At 55.6% G+C, this 16,354-nt stretch overlaps 1 protein-coding gene across 25 annotated transcripts in view; it reads left to right on the forward strand.

Moving 5' to 3' along the window:
- The first annotated feature begins 584 nt into the window (after positions 1 to 584).
- Positions 585 to 16,354, forward strand: part of Ncor2 (nuclear receptor corepressor 2) — a 159,804-nt gene continuing 144,034 nt past the window's right edge. For 16 of the 25 annotated variants that reach the window (XM_060382309.1, XM_060382323.1, XM_060382320.1 and 13 more), the window contains exon 1: positions 586 to 773. The gene's annotated coding sequence lies outside the window, so the exon portion shown is untranslated. Of the gene's footprint in view, positions 774 to 962; positions 1,070 to 2,029; positions 2,050 to 16,354 lie in introns of those variants that run through there. The other 9 variants (XM_060382319.1, XM_060382326.1, XM_060382329.1 and 6 more) reach the window with 4 other exon arrangements.

Raw genomic sequence — 16,354 nt, forward strand, 5'->3', positions numbered from 1 at the left:
TACTGGGTCGGAATGGTCCTAGTCCTGTGTCCAAGAGTGGGCCCAGGCTCGGTGTGCAGCCTAGGCACCCCATGGGTGTTCAGTCTGGGACATATGGAGCCCGGGTGACAGGACAGCACACCGCGACCCGCGTGCTAGGAACTTGCATGGGCCTCTCTAGGATCTCATATTCGAGTCACTGAACCTGTTCGCCACTGCCTGAGGTCCGCGGAGCTTTCCCCAAGGGCTAATCTCCCAAGCGAGGCCCAGCGCGTCGCTGAGCATCTGCGCGCGTCTCTGAGGGCTCCGTGGGTGGCCCTCCCCGGGGCGTCGTCTCCGCATCCCCTGGACACTCCTGAGTTATAATTTAATAGCTGAAACGCGATTCCCGTGAAGTCTCTGGGGTTCGCAGAGGAGGAGGAGGTGGAGGGGGCGGGGAAGCACTTGCTCCGCCTTCCTCCGGTGGCGAGAAACGCAGCTCGGCGTGCGCAGGCCTGGAAGGCGTGCATGCGGGCCCTTTAAGGCGGCCGGGGCGGCCCTCCACGAGACCCCGCCCCTAGCCCCGCCCCTTAGCCGCCAGGAGCGGAGCCGCGGGCAGCGCAGGCCGGGCCGCATCCCCGTCCCCGCGCCAGCCGCCCGCGCCCGCCATGCGCGCCCCGCAGCGGCCCGCGCGCCCGGGCCCCGCGTCGTAGCGCGGCGGGCGGAGACCACAGGCTCCTAGCCGGGCCCGCCGCGTCCCGGAGCCCCATCGGTGCCGCAGCCCGGCGCCAGCGCCCGGTGCCGCCGCCGGCGAGGTGAGTCGGGCCGAGTGCGCGGAGGGCGGCGGGGAGCGGGTGGCTTCCGGGCCCGGGCGGCGCACGCGGCGGAGTTGGCGCCCCCGAGGGGACGGGCGGCGCGGCGGGGCGCGCGCGGGGGCGCGGGAACTTCGGCAACTCCGGGGACCTTGCAGGGCGGTGCAGGCCGCGACCCTGGCACCCGGGACCCTGCGGGATGGAGCAGGCCAAGACTCGGGGACCTGCCGGGTGGAACAGGCCGAGAATCGGGGGGTCCTACGGATGGAATAGGCCAACAGCTGGGGACCCTCCAGGAGGTACAGGCTGGGACTCAGGTACCTCCGGGATGGTGCAGCCTGAAGACCTGGGTGCCCTGTAGGGTGGCGTAGCCTGAAGACTAGGGAACCCTTCAGAGATGTGGAGGCCGGGACTTGGGACCCTCCGGGATGTAGCAGTCTGGGACCTGGGGACTCTCTGGGGTGGTACAAGCCAGGACCCGAGAACCTTCTGAGATGGCACCGGCTAAGACCCAGGAACACTGCAGGGAGGTGAAGGCCAGGACGTGGGGATTCTCACGGGTGGTTCAGATCAGGACCCGGGGTCTCTGCGGGCAGTTTAGGCCAGGACCCCGGTACTCTCCAGTATGCCGAAGGCCAGGCCCCGGGGACCCTGTGTGGTGGCGCAGCCTGAGGGCTGACTGATGGACTCCGGTTTGGAGCAGGCCAGGACCCGTGGACCCTCTGTTGTGGCGCAGCCTGAAGACCCGGATTCTCAGGGGTGGTGGCGCAGACCAAGCACTTGGGGCCCCCTCCGGGGTGCTTGCCCGCGGAACTCTGGGGTGGTGCAGGCCAGGATCTGAGACCCCCGGGGGTGGCTCATCCTGGGACCGGAGGACCCCGTGTTCGGCCGCGCCCCCCCTCTGGTGAGGCGCCGCCTCCTGTTCCCTCCCCCTGGCTGTGCGTATACTTCGGATGCCTCTAGTTTGGGAAGTTGCAGATCCGAGCCTAGCGGGGCAGTCGGGAGCCTAGCGCCCCCAGACGCGCGTGGGAAGCGGCCTCCCCTCCCGACCTTGCGGGAGGAGAGCGGGGCGGGCGTCCAGACGGGCGGTCCCCGGGGCCCCAGGAGCTGGGGGCGCCCAGCAGCGGCGGCTGAATAATCTTTACATTGTAGCTTTATTCGCGCAGCCAGGTCCACCCGCCGGCGTGCGCGCGCCCTCCCTGAGTCTGGTGCAAGCAGCGGGGGCGGATCCGTTCTGTCTCAGCCTCCTCCCTTCCTCCCCTTCTCCTCCCCCCTGTTGGTGAGAACTGGTTTTATTACGATTACGCTTTTTTTTTTCCTCTCTCTTTGCAGATTTGGTGGAGGGATGTGTGTGTGGGGGGAGGTAGGAGTGGGAGGCAGAGGATCCCTGGGGCTCTGTTAGCAGTGTTAGGGTGGCCTTGACTTTTGAATCCAGCCCTGGTGCCTGCGGCTGCTTTGATGAAAGGGGCTCTGAGGCCAGGCGCGTGTAAGGGGGGGGGGTGCATCTCAGGCCACTGCTGGGGACTTCGTGGGTGGCCTTTTTTTTTTTTTTTGATTGTTGCGAAGGGGGCAGAATAGACCGAGGGAGGCTGAGGAAAGCCTGAGGCCTAAGCGTTCTGACCGGTTTCTTCTTCTCAGTTTCTGGGTTCGAATCTTGCGTGGTTGATTGTGATGAGAGGGGGAGGGGAGCAGATGACTTCACCTTTCTGTGCTTTCTGGATTCTCTTCTGCAGAGTGAAGTTGAAAACGGTTCCCAGGTTGGGGCGCTTCTGTGAACCGAGTCTGTGTAGAGAGGGTCCTTGGATGGGTTACTATGACTACTGTTATTTCCGGATTCTCATCCTTGCTCTGTTGTCGAATTGGGGAAACCCACAGGGTGTCTGCCCAACCTTTGGGAGCTGGGAGGGTCAGATGGAGGAGGCCCCCAGGATGGAGAAGGGCCAGGCTTCAGCCCATTGAACACAGGCAAACACGGAGTTGGCAGCCAGCTGAGCTGCAGTGAGTGGTGGCCGGGTTGGTGAGGGCATTTCGGATACTGCCTAGCTTTCCTGCACTCCTGCCATGCCCCTGTTTGGAAATTTACCGCTGTTGCTTTGGGGTGCCAGGGGAGCCTGCGGTGTTCAGGTCCAGACGTGGGGGTGGGAGTGAGTGGCCAGACTTGGCCTCTTCCCACGGAGCTATTTACGCTTGCCCAGGAATCAATACTATTGATAAAGCCATGTCCGTGGTAATGTGGCTGTCAGGCCCTGGTGAGAGATGGAGACCCCTCCTGGGGCCGTGCCCCTCCCCCCTCGGTGAGGGCTCATGGCTTAATCCCTTTTTTTCTCCCAGTGAATCCTTCTGCCACCTCCCAAAGGTTTCCTAGCTCTGCAAACAGGAATTGAGCTGCACCACCACGGGATTTGGGATTGTTTGGGGCCAGCAGGTGCTTGCAACTCTAGAGCCCCCTCTCCACAGGGACCCTAGAGTCCTGGCTGGAAATGAACTGGTTGTTTGTAGCAGGGTCCACCTCGGTGCCAACCACCCAGTTAGAGGAGAGATTGATCCAGTTGGAGCTTCTCATGTGCTTATCACCAGGGGCTGAAGTGTTTTTCTTTTTTCTTTTTTTCTTCTTCTCTATGCATTTTTCCCCCGCTCTGTTTCCTGTTCATGTCTCCAATACCATATAGCAGCCTCCCCAGGTGATACCTCGGGGACAGTTTCTTGCAGGGGCGGCAGCTTGCGGGAGCTGGTGATTCCTACTTAAGGTGCCCAGGGGATGGGTGTGTGTGACTGTGAGCTGAGGCAGCTGTCTGAGGCAGGCGGGGCCACGCAAAGCCAGGTGGAGGGGTAGTTGGGAAGACCCACCTCCCCGGGGAGTAAGAGAAGCTTGGGTAGGGTCAGGTGTGCCTCCCTGGAGGAGGCTGACAGGTTGGGAATCCGCTTCACGGGATGCCAGCTGAATTCTCTTCTCCGAACTGGCAGATCTGCACTGCAGTAACAAAATGGTGACATCCAGGAAGCTCTCACTGTGTGCGCCAGTATTCAGAAAGCGCTTACTGTGTGTGCCAGCTCTCAGAGAGTGCCAGGCATGAATCTACCCTACCGAATATTCTGAGGTGGGCTGTAGGGACGTGACTGTCCTTTTCTGTAGATGCTGTCACAAGAGGCCCTGAGAGATTTTGGTGACTGGCCTTGGGAGCTGGGGCTAACACCTGGGTTGTTCTTGGGTCACCTAGCAGATAGCCTTGGCTTTGGCCAGCTGCAAAGATGGGAGCAGGTACTGACCTTTCTCATGGTTGTGGCACCTGCCGATCTTTGCAGGGCTGTGGGAGGAGGGCAGCTCTGAGACTGGGAACTTGTTCTCCCAGGGCTGGGAGAGGGGGCGGTGCCAGCGGCAGGCTGGCATTTCTTTGAAGTCTCATTTTATCTCAAACATTCATGCAAATTTTTGGCATCTGCCTTGGCGACAGTGCTGTGTTTATTTTGAAATGAAAACAGGGGTTTGAATTATTTAGCATGGTGTCTGACAGGGCATAAAGCTGCAAGCGAGGAGCCCTGAGGCCTGGAGTGATCTGCTGGGTGTCTCCTTCGGGAATCTGGCTGGGGACATATCTGTGCATGCAGGCTTACTCAGCCTCTGCTCCCGAGGGTGCCACCGGTCAGAGGGTGCGGTTGCCCAAGGTCACAGGGGGACTGTGTGCCGATGGTGAGCCACAGAGTCCTCTTAGTGACACCTCTGTGTTGGAGTTGACTGCAGGCACCTACACTGCCATGCTCAGGGGCCCCTGGCTGGTCATGGCTTCCTGGTTCATAGATGCCTTAAAGGATCATGGAAGCATGGCAGGAGACAGGTTGCCTTGATCTGTTTTGTCTGATCCCATGGTTGATTGAGCATAGCATTGTAAAACTTCCAAACAGTCGGTCTTATGACCCACAAAGCAGTGTGCCCAGGCTGGTGCCAACAGGACTTGTGGGTCTCACCTGTCAAGTCGGAACCCTGCCCTCCATCACTGGGATCTATCGGGGATTGCAGGGGCCAAGGTTCAGTGCTCAGCAAGCACCATAGCATCAAGTTGTTCGGCTCTGGAGAGGTTACGTAACCTCTCTAAGACTTGGTCTGTTCATCTGTGAGATGGGCCACCACCATTGCTGCTACTGCTTCTGAAAGCTGCTGCTTGGGTGCTTAATGTCTTGAGGGTCACACAGGTACATGTGGCTTTGGATCTGCTACTGTATGTAGCTTCCCCATCGGAGAGCAGAGATTTGCCCGAAGAGTTTGTCATGGGGACTTCTGTCCTTGTACTTAACTTGGCAGTGTAGTAGGACAGGATGTGTTTATCCTGTCCTTTTTCCTTGTAAATTTATTTTTCAGTACTGGGGTTGAACCCATGGCCTCGGGTACTGAGCAAATATTTGTACCACTTGAGCTACACCCCCAGACTGGAATCCTCCCCCCTGAAGGCTGCTGGGAAGGCTCCTCCAGAGGCTGGCTGGTCTAGTCTCTTCCCTTGACCCCAGGTTAGGGCTTGTTGCCCTCTGGAAACTGAGGGCTCCTCCCCTCTCCCTGGTTGGGTGACTCAGCTGCTTTTCTCTGCTCTGGGAGCTGCAGTTCCCCCCCCTCCATAATCAACCTGCTTGGGGATCAATAGCAGCTCGGAGGATAGGAGAGGACTGTGTGGATGAAGGTGGGCATGGTACCCTCTGGTGTGTTTTGGGGGTTTCCCCTCCCTCTAGCCCTGACAGCCCAGTTGCCCTAGGGATGTTGAGGAAAGAGCACACTGTGACTTCCTGTGTGTTGCTCTGTTCTCTCCTACTGTGTCCAGAGTACCAAGTTCCTGAGCAGGTGGCTTTATTTAATTTTAGTTCACTTAAACAGCTTCAGTGGCTGCCTGGCCACTCTGTGCACAGTGGCCACTGGATATAGGAGCAAGGTTGGCACTGAGCATCTTATCCCCCTTACTGCCATGTTCTCTGGGCTTTCCAGAGAAAGCTTCATGCTGTCCTTGAGGGTCTGTCTGTCCTATGCATGGTTCTGGTTCTCAGGCCCTCTGCCCTATGGTCTGGGTACCCACCTCATGGCTTTATTTTCTCACCAATCTCTGGCGCTGTATGTGTAGCTACTGGAAAGTTAGTAGTGATGGGAGTATGTTCTAGAGCATCTTCTGCTTTTGAGTCTTCGCAGTTCACGAGGTTGGTACCACCCCTGACCTAAACTATTATAATTATCGTTCTCAATTTCTAGTCCTCAGGATTGGATCCAGGGCCTTGTGCATGCTAGGCAAGTTCTCCATTAACCAAGCCATATCCTAAGTCTCTTCTATCCGTTTATTTATGAAACAAGCTCTTACAAAGCTGCTGAGGCCGCTCTTGAACTTGGAATCCTTCCTGCCCCAGCCTCCAGAGTACCTGCGAAGATGAGCTCTGCTGAATGTAATCATTAATTACAATAGAAGTGAGAAGCTGGTGGGGCTGGCTGCAGGCTCTGGCAGTGTGGTTGGAGAGCCTGGTACTCTGTGGTGGTGGTGGCAGCTGTGTGCAGAACCGTACCGTGCTGTGTGTCTGGCAGCCCTGTAGGGCCAAGGTCCCAGCACCCTCCTGCTCCTTTCCCAGGCTCATCAGGTATCTGGTCTGAGCCAGCATAGAAGGCTGTCTTTATGCACAGGGTGGCACATGGCTGCTGATCCAGCTGGGACCCTGACCTGCTTGCATGCTTCTGGTCCTCTGGGGAGGGCCTGCCTCCAGTAAGTGAAATGTATTCTCTTTGCTATGAATTAATGTGCCATGGGCACCTGTTGGGGACAGGGCCTGTCTTAGTGTTTTATCCTGTGAAGAGAGGACATGACCAAGGCAGCTCTCCTGAAAGAGAACACTTAACTGGGGTTTGCTTACAGTTTCTCCAAAGGTTAGTCCAGGATCATCGTGGTGGGAGGCGGACAGGCATCGTGGTGGGACTGGAGCAGTAGCTGAGAGCTTTACATCCTGATCTGCAGGTAACAGGCAGAGAGAGACAGCAGACAGACACACATAGACAGAGGACACACACATACACACACAACACGCGCGCGCGCGCGCGCACGCACGCACACACACACACACACACACACACACACACTGAGCCTGGTGTGGACTATTTTTTTTTTTAAAGATTTATTACTTATGCAATGTGTGTTAGCATGTACACCTGCATGCCAGAAGAGGGAACCAGATTTCATGTTTAGATGGTTGTGAGCCACCATGTGGTTGCTGGGAATTGAACTCAGGACCTTTGGGAAGAGCAATCAGTGCTCTTATCCTCTGAGCCATTTCTCCAGCACCCCTGGTGTGGACTTTTGAAATCTCAGTGCTGACTCCCAGTGACACATTTCCTCCAACAAGGCCACACCTCCCAGTTCTTCCCAAACAGTTCCACTAACTGGGGACTAAGCATTCAGACATGTAAGCCTATGCGTACCGTCCTCATTCAAACCACTGCAAGGTCAGTCTGTAGCCCATGCTGGCCTGAAACTATCAGCAATTCTCCTGTCTCAGCCTCGTGAGTTCTGGGATGACAGCCATGTGTCACCACAGCTGGCTGCCACACGGTCACACACTTAGATTGGTGGCTATTGTTACCTTTTGTATACTTGTCAGAAAAAAAAATTAGGTACACAGCAACAAGAAGTAATGCTTCTTAAGCTGCAGAAGGCTCAGGGCTTCATAGAAAGGCACTTTCCTAAAAGGAGATGCTGGGGTGAGAGGAAGTACGAAGGCAGCGGGGAGTGCAGCTTGCAGCTCCTGGGGTCCTGTCCCCAAGGCAGTCATAGTGGCTGTGTGCAGGCGCATCCAGTATGAGTGTGTCCCTGTGTCACATTGTATATGTGCTCCTACTGCACACCGATTGTCATGTCCTGGTCTGTGTTGGACCATGGTATATTTAGTATGGAGTCTCAAGGGTGTCATCCACTGCTGGGAGCCAGGGCTGGTGTGATGGCTGGCCCCATGGTCTCACTATGTAGTCCTAGCTGTCCTGGAACTCACCATGTAAACCAGTCTGACCTTGAATTGAGAGGTCTGCCTGCCTCTACCCCTTGAGTGCTGGGATTAAGGTGTATGCTACTACACCCGAGCTACCTTAAAAACAAAACAAAACAAAAACCAAAAAACCAAAAAACAGCAAACTAAAAATGATTCTGTGAAATACAGTTTTTGGGGTCCATAAATACTTGTTGGGCTCTTGCTCTGAAAGTCTTGTCTACACGGTAGAACAGAGCATGTTGGGATCCCCTAAGACAATGCTCTCACACTCTGACCTTTTTATAGTTTACCCAGGTTTTTGTACTTGGGGACTCAGGCCCTGGGCAGAGGGTCTGGAGGTCATGTTGTATGTTCCCCCTAACCCCTGCTTCAGGCTTGGGTGCTGGCCCAGTCAGGCTTAGTTCAGTGGTTGTACCCGGCTGTTGTATTCAGTGGGAAAAAGAGGAGGTGGCTGGCTTTGGACACGATCCATTTGCTTCTTAAACACTGACGCCTTTTGTGTGGAGCTCTGAGTACTTTCTGGGTGACTTGATGTCATTTTCAGAATTCTCACCAGCTTTTAGCTCGCCCTGTTTTCCCTTTGCTTTGGTGGCTTGGGAGCTCGGAGGCAGCTCTGTAAGCCTGCGTTTAGTAGTAGGATAGGTTTGTGTTAGGGTTTTTCACCCATGTTGCCCTGGGTGCAGATTCCTTTGTCTTGGCTTCCAGCATGGATTTTATCTTCCGGTGAATGTGCTGTGTGGGGTGCCCCCTCTATGCAGTACAGGGTAGGTGCCCCCCCTGTGTTTTCTGGGCATGGCTTAGCAAGATTAGCTCTGAAGAAGCACCCATGGGCACCTGTGAGCCTTGGGCAATTGATAGAATGACTTGAGGGCTCCTAGAGCCTGAGGAACAGTGCCCTGTGGTAAGACATCACCTGTTGGTACCCTGGAGCCCTGCCCCAGATGCTTAGAATGCCTCTGCTTCCTCACCCACTGGGGTAGCACTAGATTGGAAGGTGAGATGAGGGAGAGCCCCAGGGGGCGGGCGGCGGGAGCTGGGGTCAGGGCTGTCTGTGGGTGGGTGGGGGATGTAGCATACAAATGGTTTGGAGTCAGTCTTTCCTGGCCTGGGCAGGTTCCGTGCTCAGTCTCCCTGGGGAAAGTCGCCCTGGGGTCAATCTCTATTGGCCTGAGTGGCCTTCAGGGTTAATTTTCCTTGGCAGGTGGCCCCTGCGGTCCAGCTCTACTGTGCAGGTGGCCTTAGGATCAGGCCGTGTTCCCTTTGCCCTCACTCCTCAGGCCAGTTGTCCTGGGGCTGGTAGCTGGGCTTCCCTTCTGACTTTCCTTGTACTTGGTTTTTCTATGACTTGTGTATGCATTGGACTCTTGGGGGAATCTGTCCAAGCCTAGGTCTGGAGAAGCCCGGGTGGCTGGCGTGGATTTAGAGCAGAGGGGTGACCTTGCAGGGTGTGAAGGGGTGAAAGAAGCCAGCGGCTTACTGTGCAGATGTGACCCAGCTGCTCTAGGCCCAGGCTCATGAGTGAGGGACAGTGGACACCCTCCCCCAACCCTGCTGTCTTCGGAAAGGACAGTCTCCCTAGATATGAACTGCCTAGGAGAAAGCCAGGACCCTCTTACTTTAGTCTGGGCTTCTGCTTAGAGTAGGGTTCAGATGGGCACTGGCCTGCACTAACTTCCCCCAGGTCCCTTCTGCGTCTAGAGGTTGTTCTGTGGTCGTGTGTGTGATGGTCCTCTGTTAGGGGCCTGAAGTCTTACATTTCAGAGTCCAGGCCTGGAGATCTCTCATATCTGTCTTCATGCTAGCCTCTGCAGGGCCCACTGAGACACACTGATGATCCCTGTGTCGCCTGGTATCTCCATGCCCGTAGAAACCTGCCTGGCCCTAGACAGCTCATTAGCCTGCTATGGGAGAGCTAAGTTGGCTTCAAGGTTGGAGGGGTGTTATTCTCGGAGACCCTCGGGGATTTCCCCTAGGCCAGCTGAGTCACATTGTAAGCGTAATGGGTCCTGGGTGATCCCAGCTGAGCCCTGGAAGGAGGCTGTGTCTTCAACTTACCTGGCCCACCTTTGCTGTCTCCACCTGTTTTCTGAGAATGGTAGGTATGGGTTGACCAGATCTCCTTCGGAGAACCCTAGGATGTGACCTTCAGTGGCAAGAGAGTCACTGTGGACATCAGCATTTAGGGTGAAGTCACACTGCAATGGGGTGTCTGTGAATGCGACATGGTGTCTGTTCCATGAGAGGAGTTGACAGGAAGACATGGACAGAAGAGATGGGACAAAGGTGGGACTGCCAAGGCCTACAAGCCGCTTGGGAACATGGAAGGCTAAGGTTTAGTCTTACAGGATTCCTGGAAGAACTAGCCCTGCTCTTGGTTTTGGACTTCAGGCTCTTAAAGCATAGAGAATTGTGAGCCCCTGGGGCCTGCTCCTCACCACAGTCACTCTGGAAAGTGGATTGCTTCCCAGCAGTGGCCTCCGCTAGCCCACCATAGGATACCTTTAAACCCCAGTCAGGCTGGGTGTGCTGCTGCATGCTGGGAATCTGTGCACAGGAAAGCTGAGGCAGAAAGGATCACAAATTCAAGGCCAGTTTGGGCCGCATGGTAAGGTCCTGCCTCAGAAAACCAGCAAGGCTGGTGAAGTGGCTTAGCAGGTAAAGGTGCTTGTGATAACAAGACTGGTGACCTGAGTTTGATCCCTGGAACCCGCAGAAGTTGGAAGGAGAGAACTGACTCCAGAGTCATCTGTAGGCTTATATTTGCATACGCCATGCCCGTGCTCCCTATACAAGAGTGTGCAAAAAAAGACAAAAGAGCGCAATAGCTTGGGCCTGGGGAGATGGTTTCCTCAGTACAGTGTTTGCTGGGCAAAAAGGACCCAAGTTCAGCTTCTAGAACCATGTAAAAAGCTGTCGTGGAATTGTGAGTGTCTTAAGCCAGTGGCTCTCAGCCTGTGGGTCACGACCCATTTGGGGGTTGCGCTCCCCTTTCGTAGAGGGCACCTAAGATCAGAACACACAGATATTTATATTATGATTCATAACAGTAGCAAAGTTACTGTTGTGAAGAAGCAGCAAGATGATTTAATGCTTGTGGGGAGGTCACCACAACACGAGGGACTGTGTTAAGGGTCACAGCCTTAGGAAGACTGAGAACCAGTGCTTGGAAGGTGGAGACAGGATCCCTGGGGCTTGCTGGCCAGGTAGCCTAGTCTAATTGGAAAGCCACAGTGTGAGAATGTCTCAACAAAACAAAACAAACCCAAGGTTAGACAGGATCTGAGTAGCAGTACTCACAGTGGCATATGACCTCCATGTGTGTGTCTACACCTACCCACACTCAAAGTAAACCAAGTCAGATTGACCCAGCTGCCCCAGTGGCAGAGCCAGGCCTCACCCTGGCTGGCAAGGCCTGCACAGCCACTCGCCACCCCCTGCCCCTTGCCTGCCCCTTGCTTTCTTTGTGCCTGCCACATTGGCATCGGCTACTTCCCCTTGTGTGTGCCTCCACCCCAGGGCCTTTGCATGTTCTCTGTCTGAGGTGACCCCCCTTCCCCCATCATCAGCTTTGTGCCCACAGTGACCGTCCGGCGGGCTCTTTCCTGATTTGTCATTGCATTACACCCTCACCTGGCCGAGCTCTTTCCTCTAGGTTTTTGTCTGTGCTGTCCCATAATGTACGGCTTTGGCTGTCTCTTGCTGCAGCCGGTCACCCTGGCAACACCTCGAGTTCTGTCTAGAACTGAGAATACATGTTGGCTGCAGGGTGCCTGCCTTGGGACTGCCAGGGGTCCAAGTCTCCCGCCTGTCCTTGTGTCTGAGGCCCTTGTCTGGATCGCAGTGCTGGAGTTCAGCACTCTTCCTTTTTCCAAGGCTGTAGCTGCTCCCGGCTGGGGTGAGGCAGGCCTAGGTGCCGATGAGCCAAGCCTCAGTGTCTGGATCTGTAAAGTGGGTGAGTGCCTTTACAGCACAGCACGTGTGTGGGAGGATGTTCTTGCATTCTCTGGCCTGCTCCTGCCTGGCCCTTAGGAACAGGTGTGCGTGCTGCTGTGATGACTGTGGGTTTTCTGTGCCGGAGGCTCACCTCCATTTGGTGTGAATGCCGGATGGGGATATCAGAACCCTACGTTCTGTGCCTGTCCTGGGCTGGCCCTTCTAAGCCTTGGTCACCAAAGTGCCCCATTTTTCAGATAGGGAAACTGAGGTACACAGTCGTGTTACTGTTATGCCCCTTTCTGGGTGGCAAGTGGCCTGGGCAGGACCTTGTCTGTCCTTGGAGTCCTTCCCTTTGACTGGCTGGGAACAGTCCCCTGCCCTTGTGTATGTACCTGGTCACTGCAGCTTGTCCCCTCAGAGCCACCCGCCAAGGCTGCAGGTCTTTGCCTGGCTCTGCAGTGTGGGAGGCTGACCCTGCTATCTTGGCTTCTCCTTGCTGGTTATAAATAGCAGCTGCAGCACTGACAGAAAGCTGCATTCCCCCACTGGCATTCCCCCCATCCACTGTGTCCCCTGGCACCCAGGTTCTGCTATTGTCCTTGTCACAGCTTCATGGGAACACCAGGGCAGGGACTGCACTGCAGGTTTGCTGTGTGACCTTCAGGTTTGTACGGCCCTCTCTGTTCCCTGCATCCCTTGCCTGGGCGTCTGGGCCCCTTAGGTGCTGTAAAGAGCGTTTCTGGGTGATTAGGAAACATTGAGGTGTGTATGGCCAGGAGAGGAGCTGGCATGGGCCGGGACATGTTGATCTGGGGCAGGGGATGCTGACAAGGAGGTGGTGCTGATGGGCACCTGAGGCCAGCACTTCCTCTATTTTCTGGCCTGAAGGTGACAGAAAAGGCTTTGAAGCAGGGGAGTGCTTCGTGGGGCCCTGGTTCAGCCTTCAGTGTCTGGGTGGTTGTTTTCATTCTGTGCCCTATCACAGACAGGAGCTGGCCTTTGTCCCTTCAGTGCTGCCATAGGGACCCTGCTTTCCTGGTGGTCCAAGCGCCAGGGTTGTCAGTATCTTCAGGTGATGTGAGAGCGACCCACCCTGTCTAACAGCCTCTCCAGTCCTCATTCCTTCCAGTGACTTGACCTTCTGGAAGCTTCCTTCACATGTTTCCCACCTCCCCCAGTGACCAGCCGTACCTTGCACACTTCCTGACCTGGTGATGTCTGGAGGCCTCACAGAAGAGGCTTGGTTGGTGCCAGTATTTTTCTTGGCCTCAGCTATGCCTTCCATGGTAGGAGTTGGGAGTGGGGAGGAGGAGTACAGGTTTCAATGGGGAGGAATTTCCTGTGCCCATTTTGGGTTTCATGACTGGTCAAAAAACAAAAGCCCAAACCTCCAAACAGTTACTCAAGAACACTGCTTGATAGTTACCTTGTTAACCTAGAGCGAGGTCTGCAGTGATGGGCTCTACCTGAATCACATTTTTACAAAAGGCTAGACCGAGTACCTAACGAATAGACATACGGGAGGCAGATCTGGGCATGTCCGCTGTGCCCCGTGGGAACGGAGAGGCTGAATTACTGGGACCCCAGAATTAGATGTTAGAGTCCAGGTTTGTGGGGTGTGTCCCTGGGAGTTCACTTGAGGCCCTGAGGTGCTTTTTTTCCAGAGTCTTTTTTAGGAGAACAGCAGCCCCCAAAATGATGCCAAGTGTCAGAAGCTGTGTGTTTTGACAAATGGCAAAGGAGAGCTGAGGCTGCAGATGGAGCTTAGGGTGAGAGTCAGCCGGAGCCAGGTGACTGACTGTTAAGGGTGATCTTGCTAAAGTGTGTACGGGGTCTTCATGACGAAGAGGCAGGCGGCCATGTCCTATGTCCCTGGCTGTGGGGGGATGTCCAGCCCCACCCACATAGCATCTTCTCCTTGCTCTGCTATTGTGTCTCCCACCTGCAGATGGAGAGTGGAGATGCGCGGCTTTGACTGGTGCCTGGACGTGTCACTTGTTATAACCAAAGAGGAAGCTTTCCCGCGCCAGTGCACGCTCAGAGCTGGGGACGCGGTCAGTGCAGATGGTGATTGTCTCCGATCCAGGGCATGGGTGGTCCTGGGGTCTGGGGAAGCAATGTAGAGCAACAGGAGAGAACTACATCTTGCAAGGGACTCCACTGGCAAGGAAGCTGGTGAGGCCAGGGAGGCTGAGGAGGCGGGCGGGGGGGGGGGTCTGTGATCTTATGTCCTCTCTTTGTTTTTTATTCCCTCGAAGACAGTGTGTACCTGTTCCCAGCAGATGGCCAGGGAACACTGTGTCCCTAGTTTGTCCTATGATAGACTATAGTTGGTTCTCTAGGATGCGCTCCTCCAGCCATGGCCTTTTTTCCAACTGGTAGGTGCCCTGGGTTCTTTGCTGCAGGCAATGCCCAGAGGCCAACTCCCCAGCTGCAGAGAAAGGCGGAAATTGCCGGCTCCTGTCCCAAGGCCTCTGGGCCTCTCGCCAGCAACCAGAGCAACAATTAAATGAAATGAGATCTTTCGATGCAAGTGTCATACCTCTCCCCCTCCCTTCCCCCAGTTCTGGAGGCTGGGTTGGCTAGGGTTGCCCTCGTGGGGTTGGGTGAAAAGGCTGCTAGGCAGAAGTGGGTTGTGTCTACCAGGCTGGCCCAGGAGGCGAGGAGGTATAGAGATGTGTTGGTTAAATAAAGATCACAGGGCACTGTCTGTCACCAGGTTTCCTCACTGGAGGCGGGTTGAGTGTTGCCTTTGTTGGATGTGGGCTTTTCCCACCCCATCTTTCTGCTTCCTGAGGCCTGTTTGTTTCCCTGTCGGCCTGGGCCCCAACGTGTCCTTATAGCAGAGTTCACTGGTCCCATCGTTCTGCAGGAGGCAAGCTGCAGCCTGCTGTCACAGTGAGCCATGTGACCCTGCCAGTGTCAGCAGTAGGTCAGCAGTGGGTGAACAGTGACAAGTTTATGTATCACCCATTCAGGAGTGTCCCATGCTCAGGAAGATGGGCCTCAGACCCCCGGGGCACTCTGGGAATCCTGGAGTCCCCTGTCCTGCCACCATCCCCACATATCCTCAGCATGTTTCAGTCACGCTGCCTCAGTCTCCCTGTATGTAAAACAGGGATGAGGCAGTGCTCCCCTTCTTGGCTTTGTGGAACCAGAAGGACTTAGAACCAAGCCACTGGCTGTATGCAGTAATTGTCTCCATCATTAGACCTGTGTCAAGACCCAGGTCTTGTGGGTTGATGTCATTTCCTGAGCAGTGTCTGTCATGGGGGTGTTTCTCGTGATCAGTGGATCATGGTAGGAAGAGGCTGCTAAAGCTCCCTGTGTACACTGGGCAAAGGAAATGGTGTGGGGCCTTGCCTAGAAGGTGCCTGTCCCAGTGTGGAGGAGGCCACTCTGAAGGCAGGCCTTCTCCAGGCAGGCCTTGAGCCGCGGCAGCTGTCTGACCAAGGGGCTGCCTGCCTTCTGAGACTGTTTCCTGTAGATAAGGAAGTCAGAAACAGAACACCTGGCGTAGGCCAGGCTCCTAGCGGGAATTCCTGGTTTGTAGGGACGGGGAAGGGGCCTCTCTATCTCACCTCCTTTTTCCTAATGTTTTGAGACAGTGTCTTCATGTAGCCTAGGTTAGCTCAGCCTGGGCACTGCTCATATTCCTGGGGTGGGCAGTATTTGACTCTGCCCACTAGTGCCTGAGCAGCCCCTGTCTTGCCCCTTTGTGACAGCTAGACTTTGCCCAGTGTCCTTGGGGCATGCTCCTCCCATGGCTCTTTGTGTCCTTCAGGGCAAGGAAGCCGCCTGCAGCTGAGTTTGCTGGTGCTCAGGCTGTCTTTGTCTTGGCATTTCAATGTGGGAGCATGGCTTATTCTGAGGGGACAGGTGTTCCAATGAGGACAGCCTGGGCTTGCCTTTTTCTCCCACCTGGGTCCCCAGTATGCTCTGGGCTGCCTTGCCCAGGATGTAGAGCCACATGGTGTGTGGCCCCTGGGTCCCTGCAAGCCTCAATAGCCCTTCTCCGCAAGGCCTGGGAGCTGCTCAGCACAGATCTCTACGGGGATTAAGTGAGTTCATTTGATCCTGAACGTGAACTTGAGCAGCGGCTTATCTCCTCTGAGATAAAAGCTGGGTAGGCCATGAGCCACCTGGCCTGTGGAGGAAGTGCAGGATTTTATCCTGCCCTCTGCTTGCCCTGCTAGGGACTTGGGGCTTCCCTGCTGGCATTCTTTGCCAACACCAGGGACTTTCCACCGTGGACCAGAGCTTCAGGACAGCCTGAGGCCTGTGCCCAGCTGAGAAAGCCCACATTATTTCTACCTACATACTCAGGCTTCACTGTCCCAGGTTTTGAATGAAGTCCTGAGGTCCAGAGAGGTTAGTGGACTTGGCTAGTGTATCGGGGAGTCCTTGACAGTAGGTGATCGTGAAAGCTTGGGGCAAAGTGGGAGTGGCTGGGCACAGTCCAGGGAAGAAAAGCTGTGTGCCGTACTGCTGAAAGGCCTGCGACTTCAGGGCCTGCTCTGCAGGACAGCTTTAATGGCCAGGTCATTCAGGCTGGTGTGGGGAAGGGACTGCGGTGGTGCAGGACTCAGTCATCCATGTCTAAGATGCCCAAGGTAGGTGTGTTGCCGTAGAGCCCCTGGTGCTGCGGCTCT

The sequence above is a fragment of the Meriones unguiculatus genome, chromosome 4 (genome assembly GCF_030254825.1).
Source record: "Meriones unguiculatus strain TT.TT164.6M chromosome 4, Bangor_MerUng_6.1, whole genome shotgun sequence".
Lineage (NCBI taxonomy): Eukaryota > Metazoa > Chordata > Mammalia > Rodentia > Muridae > Meriones > Meriones unguiculatus.